Source organism: Portunus trituberculatus, chromosome 28 (genome assembly GCF_017591435.1).
Source record: "Portunus trituberculatus isolate SZX2019 chromosome 28, ASM1759143v1, whole genome shotgun sequence".
Lineage (NCBI taxonomy): Eukaryota > Metazoa > Arthropoda > Malacostraca > Decapoda > Portunidae > Portunus > Portunus trituberculatus.
In genome coordinates this window covers 1,262,270-1,272,269 of record NC_059282.1, presented here as the reverse complement: position 1 = coordinate 1,272,269, position 10,000 = coordinate 1,262,270, and the positions used below count along the sequence as shown (strand labels likewise).

Genomic DNA, 10,000 nt, shown 5'->3' with positions numbered 1-10,000 from the left:
ACGAAGGCAAAAACGAGGGAACGAGAGCGAGGAGAAGGAGGATTAATAGGAGAATAGCAAAGGAAGCAAAAAGAGGAGGAGGAGGAGGAGAGGACGAAGGAGGTAAGGCGGAAGGGTCATGCTTCTCACAAACTGAAAGGGACTCTAACCTTGGGGACACCAGCAGGAAGAGAGCCATTTACAGAGACATTATTCCTGTTTACTTGCATTTTCTTGGCCGTGTACCCTAAGGAAAACAAGTTGATGAATAAATAAATCCCAGCATTGGAAGGAGTGCAAGGAGGGGAGGGGAGGGGAGGGGAAGGTGGAGGTGGTAGATAATGTTGCACGAAGGATGGGGAGGTGAGCAGAGAGAGGTAAGAATGGTGCTTAATTAAAGGAGGTTTGAAACAGGTGTAGGTTAGGTTAGTTTATTGGACATGGGGTGTGTCTAGACAGGATTGCAGGTGTGTGTGTGTGTGTATGTGGGCAGGGCATTCCGAGATGGTGTGGGCAGAGGAGGAGGAGAAGGAAGAGGAGGAAGAGGAGGAGGAGGAGGAGGAGGAGGAGGAGGAGGAGGAGGATGAGGATGAGGAGGAGGAGGAGAAGGAGAAGGAGGAGGAGGAGGAGGAGGAGGAGGAGGAGGAGGAGGAGGAGGAGGAGGAGGAGGAGGAGGAGGAAGGAGGAGAGGAGGAGAAGGAGGAGGAGGAGGAGAAGGAGGAGGACGCGGGGAGACCGAGAAAGAGAGAGGCAGGCAGGTAGGCAGACAGGTAGGATTGTACCACCTGGCTCAGTGTGTGTCAGTGAGGTGAAGCGTTGAGCAGTGCCAGCCACCTCTTCTCTCCCCTGCTGGTGAGTAGTGCCCCTCCTCCCCACTCCCTGCTTCTCCCTCCCAGCATGTTCTTTTCCTCTTCGTAGGTGGAGGGGAAAGTGGCCCTCCACCATAAGAGAGGAGGACTGATGGTCGAGGATGAAAGTGGAAGGTCGGCGAGGACTTCACTACCGAGGCTTGAAAATGAAAGTGCTTGTGGTGGTTTTTGTTTTTGCGAAGCCTCAATTTTCGTGGCGTGCTGTGTTCCGCTCACCTGCCCCCGCGTGTCTCACCTGTCGGGACCTGGACGTGAAATAACCCCTTTGATACTGCCCACAGCAAACACTTGTGCCGATGGAAGTGAGATGACAGAGACTGAAACTGGTGCAAAATTTTCTTCCTAATTAAGCGTTCTCACCTGTGCTCACGGATCTCACACCTGAAAAAAATAATAACTTCTTCAGTAGTAACCAAAACAAACATTTGTGAGGATGGAAGTGATATTACAAAAGCTTAAGTGAGTCACAGGTGCAACATTCGCTTTCAAATTGAGTTCGTACACCTGATGAAAAAGGAAATTAAGCTTTCTACCTGTTACCTGTTACTGGCCATGCGTACACCTGTGTGAGTGCGAGTGAAATTACTAAAAGGATTGTCACGGGTGGGAAGCCCCGTACCTTGGTGTCTAATTAAGGAAAGGCAGCAGGTGAGACACGGACGGTAATAAAGACTCACTACCTGTTACCTATTACGTGTTACATCACCTTCTGTCACTCCCCGTCGATCCGCGTTACCCTCCACGGCCTTGTGACAACCCACGTAATAATCTGAGGGTGAAGTGAACGCTCTCTGTCTGTCTACCTGTGCGTGACCTTTAAAATCCCCCCACCTTCTTATTCGCGGCTCTAAAAGTGAGTAGGACGTGAGATGACGAAAAAAAGGCAGAAAAAAAAACTGTCCCATTAATATTTCTACTTTCAAAACGTGAGAAAATGTTGAAAAATCGAGGTTACTGCTTGAAATGTAAAGTGCTTGGCTAAAAATCCTCTCAAAAATTCTCCTTTTATTAGTGGCTTTAGGATGAATTAGACGTAATGTGTTAGAAAAATCATAAAACCTTCTGCGCTTGTTTCTATTGGTGTGAGTGAGGAAGTGAGGTAAAAGTAAGAGGATTAAATAACGAGGCTTGCAGGTAGTGGCCCACCAGTACCTGTACCTGTATAAGTGATGAGGGACAGGTGAGGGAAGGAGGCAGTGGACTTATTTAGACATAGGTGAGATGTGAAGGGTGGCGAGGTGTGGTGAGGAGAGGGAGCGAGAGCGAGAGAGAGAGAGAGAGAGAGAGAGAGAGAGAGAGAGAGAGAGAGAGAGAGAGAGAATTAAGGAACATATCTATTTAAAGAAATGCGTTAATGCTTTGGGCAAATGAAGTGTAATGATCTCTCTCTCTCTCTCTCTCTCTCTCTCTCTCTCTCTCTCTCTCTCTCTCTCTCTCTCTCTCTCTCTCTCTCTCTCTCTCTCTCTCTCTCTCTCTCTCTCTCGACGGAAATACTGAAGCCTGGTGGAGCAAGATTGTGTGTGTGTGTGTGTGTGTGTGTGTGTGTGTGTGTGTGTGTGTGTGTGTGTGTGTGTGTGTGTGTGTCGGAATGTGGTGTGGGTGTATGGCCATGTCAAGAGTTAATACCACAGTGTGTTAGTGAGGTGAGGTGTGGCTGTGGGTGTGGGTGTGGGTGTCGGGGCTGGGGGGGGGCGTGGTAGGCGGGGTGACCTCTGTTTGAGAAGCGTAAAGGTGATCCGTGTGTGTGTGTGTGTGTGTGTGTGTGTGTGTGTGTGTGTGTGTGTGTGTGCGCTATCTCCCCTACACACATCCATAAACATATTACATTCATGGACATAAATAAAGGCATAAAACCTTCGCACACCACAATAACCACAAGAACAAAAGACAGGACACTAAAAAAACAAACACCAAACCACTTACATCACAAAAATCACCAATAAACACCAATAAAACACGAGTTAGAACAGACTCCAACATTACTCACACACCAATGGAAACAAGGAGCAATAGAGACTTCAACGAAACACTTTTAACCCCTTCAGTGCTATGACGAGCTTTTGTTTTTCATTCTATTTACTATTTAGTGAATTTGAACAGCTTCAAAAACTTATGTGGGGATTAGAATAGCTTCTGATCTCCATAAACTCTTCATAATGTAAATAAAATCGTCTAATCATACCCAAACTCACGGTAAAAATGCGTCCCAGTACTGAATGAGTCAAGGACAAAAAATATGTAAGATTCGTCAACTTTTACACATGAAGATTGAACGAGACATTAGACAAACACATGGAGAAAAGCAAGTAATAAGTAGTAGAGGTAATGGTGGTAGTAGCAGTGGTGGTGTGAAAGAAACTAATAAACAGCAAAAGAAGAAAACTGGATGACTGAATGATGAGAAGAAAAGAGATGAAGCAATAATATAATCCACGAATGAAGCAATAATGGTAAGAAAGATAGATAAAAGTAAAATTAAGTAATAAATGAGAGGAGAAAGTAGAGCAGGGATGATGAAGACACAGAAGGCAGAGGAAGAGTGAAAAAATAAGAGCATGTAACAGAGAAAGTGAAAGGAAAGTAAAAAAAAAAATCAAGAAAAATAAGAAAAGTAATGTAAAAAATGAGAATAAATACCGACGAAAAATAATTAAATAAAGAATAGGAAAGATGACATAACAGAAAAAAAAACCGAGGGAATAGATATGAAAAAAAAACTAATAAGAGTAATTTTGCAACATATAGAAATGAAGGTGGTAAGAAGGAAAAGAAAGTTACATATGAAAAAAAAGAACAAGTAGGAAATGAAAAAAAGATTGAAGGATACACACACACACACACACACACACACACACACACACACACATGATAGGAAAGGCAATGATGAGAATAATTCGAGGAGTGAGTTCAATGCTTCGTATAGATAGTGATCAAAGCCTACCCCCGAAGCAGGTTCAGGGAAAGGTTTCAGATGCAGACACGCAGCGAAACAACACCGGAGCGGACTTCACCTTGACTGCCGAGGCACGAACACAAACACTAGTCACCAGAAACTCTAGGCAACACAAACGCTTCTCGCCAAACATCGGTAACTTTCACGGGCAGCTCACGATATGCTTTCTTGGTCTTTCTTTTGTATATTTTGAATGAGTGAGTGAGTGAGTGAGTTTGAAAGTTAGTTGCTGGTAGTTATAATGGTTGCATTGTTAGTTAGCTAGTTAATTTGTTATATAGATTAGGTTAAGTTATCTAGCTTGTCACTCATTCAATCTGTCAGTCATTTAGTCAGTCATTCAATCAGCCAGTCAGTCGGTCAACCAGTCAGTCAGTCCATTAATCAGTCAGTCACTCAGTCATCCAGTCAGTCAGCCAGCAATAAATAGAGCAAGCGAGAGAGCCAGCAGTGAGTCAGTGAGGATGGCTGGAAGAGGTTGAGTCAAGGCGCCGCTGAGTCAGTGGTGAGGCAGCATCCAGACGTCCTCTCCCCCCAGTCCCTCCCTCCCCCTAATATGGTTATCTTGGCGGACAGAAGGTTGAACCACCCTCACACGCTCCCTGCCTCTCTCTCTCTCTCTGAACCTTCCTAAGTTCCTTAACACCCTTGAAATCCCCTTAAACACCCCTTTATCCCTTCAAATCCCTTCTTTCACCCTTCCTATCCTAACCTTTACGCTTTTACATCACCCTTTTGCAAAACACCCACATTTACAACCACACCCGCGCACCCTGTCACCCTTCTCTTCACCCTGCACACCATACACACGCACGTACACATCACCCTACCTCCATTCCCCTACCTCACCTTTCTATACTACCTGCCATACCCTGCACCCCTCCCAGCCTCTATAACAAGCCACAAGACAAGGATGTTATACAGATAGGGTGACAGGTAAGAAACGAAGCCGACAGGTGAGCAGACAGTCACTCTGATAGACAGATAGAGAGACAGATGGAGGCACTTGTATGAGGTGATAGATAGAGGAGGTGGGGAGGTAGACAAAGGGAAGGAGTAAATAGATAAGGAATGCTAGGAGTAAAACAATGGGCTTCTGAGAAATATCTGCGTCCAAATATTTTCCGAGAAGCAATTAAGACCAGAGAGAGAGAGAGAGAGAGAGAGAGAGAGAGAGAGAGAGAGAGAGAGAGAGAGAGAGAGAGAGAGAGAGAGAGAGAGAGAGAGAGAGAGAGAGAGAGAGAGAGAGAGAGAGAGAGAGAGAGAGAGAGACAGAGACAGAGAGAGAGACAGACAGACAGACAGACAGACAGAGAGAGACAGAGACAGAGACAGAGAGACAGAGAGAGAGAGAGAGAGAGAGAGAGAGAGACAGACAGAGACAGACAGACAGACAGAGACAGAGACAGAGACAGAGACAGAGAGAGAGAGAGAGAGAGAGAGATCATTTTACCTATATTGTCCTTGCTTTTCTTTTATTTCGTAAGATGTGGCTCCCCAAATTAATGTTATTTACTTTAGAGGGAAAGAAAACATTAAAGGAGACAAGTAAATAAGTCAAGAAAAGGAAGAAAGAAAGATGCTGGAGGGATGACAATGCTAAATAAATATGTGGTGATATGCAAATTTGTTTAGTCTCTCTCTCTCTCTCTCTCTCTCTCTCTCTCTCTCTCTCTCTCTCTCTCTCTCTCTCTCTCTCTCTCTCTCTTTTCCTCTGCCGCCCACACGAGAAAGAATGTTGGGGTGGGCGCCCTTGTGTATGTGTGTGTGTGTGTGTGTGTGTGTGTGTGTGTGTGTGTGTGTGTGTGTGTGTGTGTGTGTGTGTGTGTGTGTGTGTGTGTGTGTGTGTGTGTGTGTGTGTGTGTGTGTGTGTGTGTGTGTGTGTGTGTGTGTGTGTGTGTGTGTGTGTGTGTGTGTGTGTGTGTGTGTGTGTGTGTGTGTGTGTGTGTGTGTGTGTGTGTGTGTGTGTGTGTGACTATTACTTCTGGACGTTTGCAATTATTATTACTATTATCACTATTATCATTACTATTATTATTATTATTATTATTATTATTATTATTATTATTGTTATTATTATTATTGTTATTATTATTATTACTATTATTACCATCATCATTATTATTATCATTGTTATCATTGTTATTGCCCTTAACATTATTTCCATCATCAAAATAGCAAGAGAGAGAGAGAGAGAGAGAGAGAGAGAGAGAGAGAGAGAGAGAGAGAGAGAGAGAGAGAGAGAGGCAAGAAGGAGAATACACAGCCGCGATACAATTAAGGCAGGCAGACAATGAGTTACACTAATGGGAGCAGACAATGCGTGCGGCAAGCCGTGCGTGAAGACTGATCGACACAACCAAGACTCGCGGCGCCAGTCAACAGAGCGTCTGGCAAGCAAAGCAATAGTCATATGAGCGCTTGCTTCGAAATAAGTTAAAAGCAAGAAAAAAATGTAAAAATAGCGTCTAGAAAGGAACACAAAAATCACACGAGCGTCTGTTACGAAATAATTACGCTTGAACTAAGAAGAAAAGTAAAATAAATGTATAAAAATAAAAACAAAAGCTCCTCTTACGAAATACTTACGCTGAGATGTGAAAAAAAAACTGAAGAAAAGGTCAGAAAGAGATCAATAATAAAAACTAAAACAAGAAAAAAAGGCAAACCGAAATAAAACAATAAAAAGGTTCATAACTGACAGTAAGGAAATTAAAGAAACATAAAATGGTGTTAATTGTCACTCTAATGCATGATTATTGGGAGGCACAAAAAGATGAATGAATTAAACACCTTTTGCTAAAATATATATAAGTGACATAAGTGCAAGAATAGAGCAAGAAAAGAAATAAGCAGTAGAAAATGAAATGATAATTAAAAGTAATCTCTTATACAGAAAGTAAAAAGAAAACTCATCAAATTCTTATGGTAATTTGACAAGAGAACCAGTAAGCAACCCCGCCCACCAAAAAAAAGTTATTTGTAAGTATTCTAAGAAGGAAAACGGGAGGATGCTGACAAGAGGACTAAACCAAAGAGAACACAAGAAGTAAACGCAACAATTAAGTCAAACGAGAGACTTGTAAAAATAACACTAAAGAAAACCGAAAAGAGACAAACAAAAACTTTCTAATAGCCAAAAAAAAAAAAAAAAAAAAAGAAAAATGTCAATAGATCAGGAATAAAAGAAAATGAGTATGAAGAAAATGAATACGTTTTCTTTTCATTCTTGTTATTGTTAGTATTATCTTTTTAATGACTCTGAGGTTGAGAGTCATTGGCGAGTTCGGCGCGTTTGTTGTTTTTCGGCTTCTTGATTACTTGCTTGTTTTCATCTTACTTCATTTCAGTTTCCTGTTTTTGTCATTACGTTTTTATTATTCTTAATAGTGTGACCTGCAAATGAAAGGAGATGAAATTACACTGTTGTGATAATTAGTAAATATTTCAGTTTTTTAATGATGTATGCAACGTTTCTCTCTCTCTCTCTCTCTCTCTCTCTAGATAGATAGATAGATAGATAGATAGATAGATAGATAGATAGATAGATAGATAGATAGATAGATAGATAGAATACATTTTTATCTAGAACAGTTAAATCTCTCTCAGTTAAAACTCACTCTCTCTCTCTCTCTCTCTCTCTCTCTCTCTCTCTCTCTCTCTCTCTCTCTCTCTCTCTCTCTCTCTCTTTCGCGGATGTGAACGTAAGCAAGATTCCCTGAACGATAGAATTTGCAATCAACACAAAACATGAAATACTCAAAACGATTAAATTTCCTTCAAGTTGCGTGGTGTTTCGATGCGTTTCGTGGAAGTATTGTTCCTTCTGGGTATTCGAAATGATTGGGGAGATAAGCAATTACGGGAGTTGTGTTTGTTTTGCCATTTGTGGTGGTGGTGATGGTGGTGGCGGTGGTGGTGGTGGTGGTGGTGGTGGTGGTGGTGGTGGTGGTGGCGGTGGTGGTTGTAGTGGTAATATGCAAACAAACTCGTATTTGTATATATCGTCATCAGCCCAACCTTAAAATCTCTCTCTCTCTCTCTCTCTCTCTCTCTCTCTCTCTCTCTCTCTCTCTCTCTCTCTCTCGAATCTCTACCTACTGAAATCTTTCTTCTTCTATTGCATCACATCAGCTCCTCCTCCTCCTCCTCCTCCTCCTCCTCCTCCTCCTCCTCCTCCTCCTCCTCCTCCTCCTCCTCCTCCTCCTCCTCCTCCTCCTCCTCCTCCTCCTCCTCCTCCTCCTCCTCCTCCTCCTCCTCCTCCTCCTCCTCCTCCTCCTCCTCCTCCTCCTCCTCCTCCTCCTCCTCCTCCTCCTCCTCCTCCTCCTCCTCCTCCTCCTCCTCCTCCTCCTCCTCCTCCTCCTCCTCCTCCTCCTCCTCCTCCTCCTCCTCCTCCTCCTCCCTTCTCAGAACACGAGTGACGTAAGTAAGGTAGGAATGGGGAAGCTTCCGATACAGTAAACAGCAGTAAGTCACAACACCACCACCACCATCACCACCACCACCACCAGCACCACCACCACCAACACCACCACCAACAACAACAACAAAATAAAAGTGCAATCAAATTTTATACCACCACCGCCCAAGTACCACCACCACCACCACCACCACCACCACCACTACTACTAGTAACAACAACAAAGTGAAGCAAACAAAGCAAGCCAACACACAGCAACGCAACGCACCAAAGAGAGAAAGATAGATAGAAAAGGAAGGAAGGATTGAAGGATAAAAGGACGAAAGGAAAGGCGGAATAAATAACAACTGCAGTATATTTCTTTTTCTCCTTCCTTCGTTCCCTTCTTTCCATCGTTTCTTTTTTATTCTTTTTCTGTATCCCATTGGTATTGTTCGGTACTGAATAGAGAATGAAAATAGGAATGACTTCTGATCAACAAAGGAGAAAAAGGAATCGAAGCAAGGAATCCCAGGAAGGAACATGATAATCGAAGTCTCGTAGGCAAACACTGATCCTAAACACATGCGATCGACGACTTTCCCTCCGCCACGCCAATTTTCAGAAACACCTTCCCCCTCTCACTACCGCAATTTTCCAAGACCGCAAAGATGATTAGCGAGGTTTGCAAGTGTGTTTCTCCAGTTAATGATGTAGAAATCTTGTCAATCTGCCTCTAGAAACGCAAAAACACATCACAAAACCCTTGTAAACTTAATATAGCCTTCTGAAATAGTGGAGGTGAAGTATAGAAGTGTTTGGGAATAAGAAACTGTCTCCTTCCTCCCTCGGGCAGCGCAGGACCTTGGAGGCGCTTGTTGAGGGAATATGAGAAAAGAAAAACACCCCCTGCCGCCATTGCACGATAATGGGTTAACCTTAAGTACGATGGCTGCCTTCCCGTCAGATCAAGGCCGCGGGTGTTTTTGTACGATAATAACCGAATAGACACGAGACCGCACGCTTCCCTTTTCATCTTTGCCATGCCGTTAGATCTAATTTCCGATAAGAGACATGTAGAGAGGGCATAACACGCGTACTTCATGTGTTCTTGAGGTGGGCAAAGGCGCTGTGTCTGCCCCTATACGATAATCACACGCAGGTTTCGCTCGTGTACGATAACTTTTGGCGCGTGTACGACGGCAGACACCCACGCGCTCCTCAGGGTTCGGGAAGTTTTCTGACGTAAGAGTTTAAATATCATGGAGTTTTTTTTTCCTTTTCCTTTCTTTTTTCTTCATTATAAACTGAAAAATGTACGATATTGCTAGATTAGATTGATTGATTTTATTTTATTTTATCTTTTTTTTTTCTTTTTAAACCAATGGTGGTGTGGGTGATGGTGATGGTGGTGGTGGTAGTTAGTGGGTGGTGGTGGTGGTTATGTGGTTATGGTGGTGGTGATGGTGTAGGACTGTAGGTGGTGGTGGTGGTGGTGGTGGTGGCGGTGGTGGCGGTGATAGGAACTAAGGAGGGATAAGAAACAAGAAAAATGAAGTAAATGAAGAAAAGAAGAAAAAGAAATTAGGTAGAGGAGAAGAAGGAGAAAGAGAAACATGCAGCCAGGAATAAAGTAAAAGTGAGATTATAAACATGAGAAAAGAGAAATATGATAACTAATAATGTTAGAAGGAAATGAAAGGAGGAGAGGGAAGAGGAGGAGGAGGAGGAGGAAGAAGAGGAGGAGGAGGAGGAGGAGGAGGAGGAGGAGGAGGAGGAAGAGAAGGAGGAGAGGAGGAG

The 10,000-nt window shown here is 43.3% G+C and overlaps 1 protein-coding gene across 1 annotated transcript in view; it reads left to right on the top strand.

Annotated features, from left to right (window-relative positions):
• The first annotated feature begins 723 nt into the window (after positions 1–723).
• Positions 724–10,000, top strand: part of LOC123510051 — an 84,264-nt gene continuing 74,987 nt past the window's right edge. The window contains exon 1 of the mRNA XM_045264820.1: positions 724–831. The gene's annotated coding sequence lies outside the window, so the exon portion shown is untranslated. The remainder of the gene's footprint in view (positions 832–10,000) is intronic.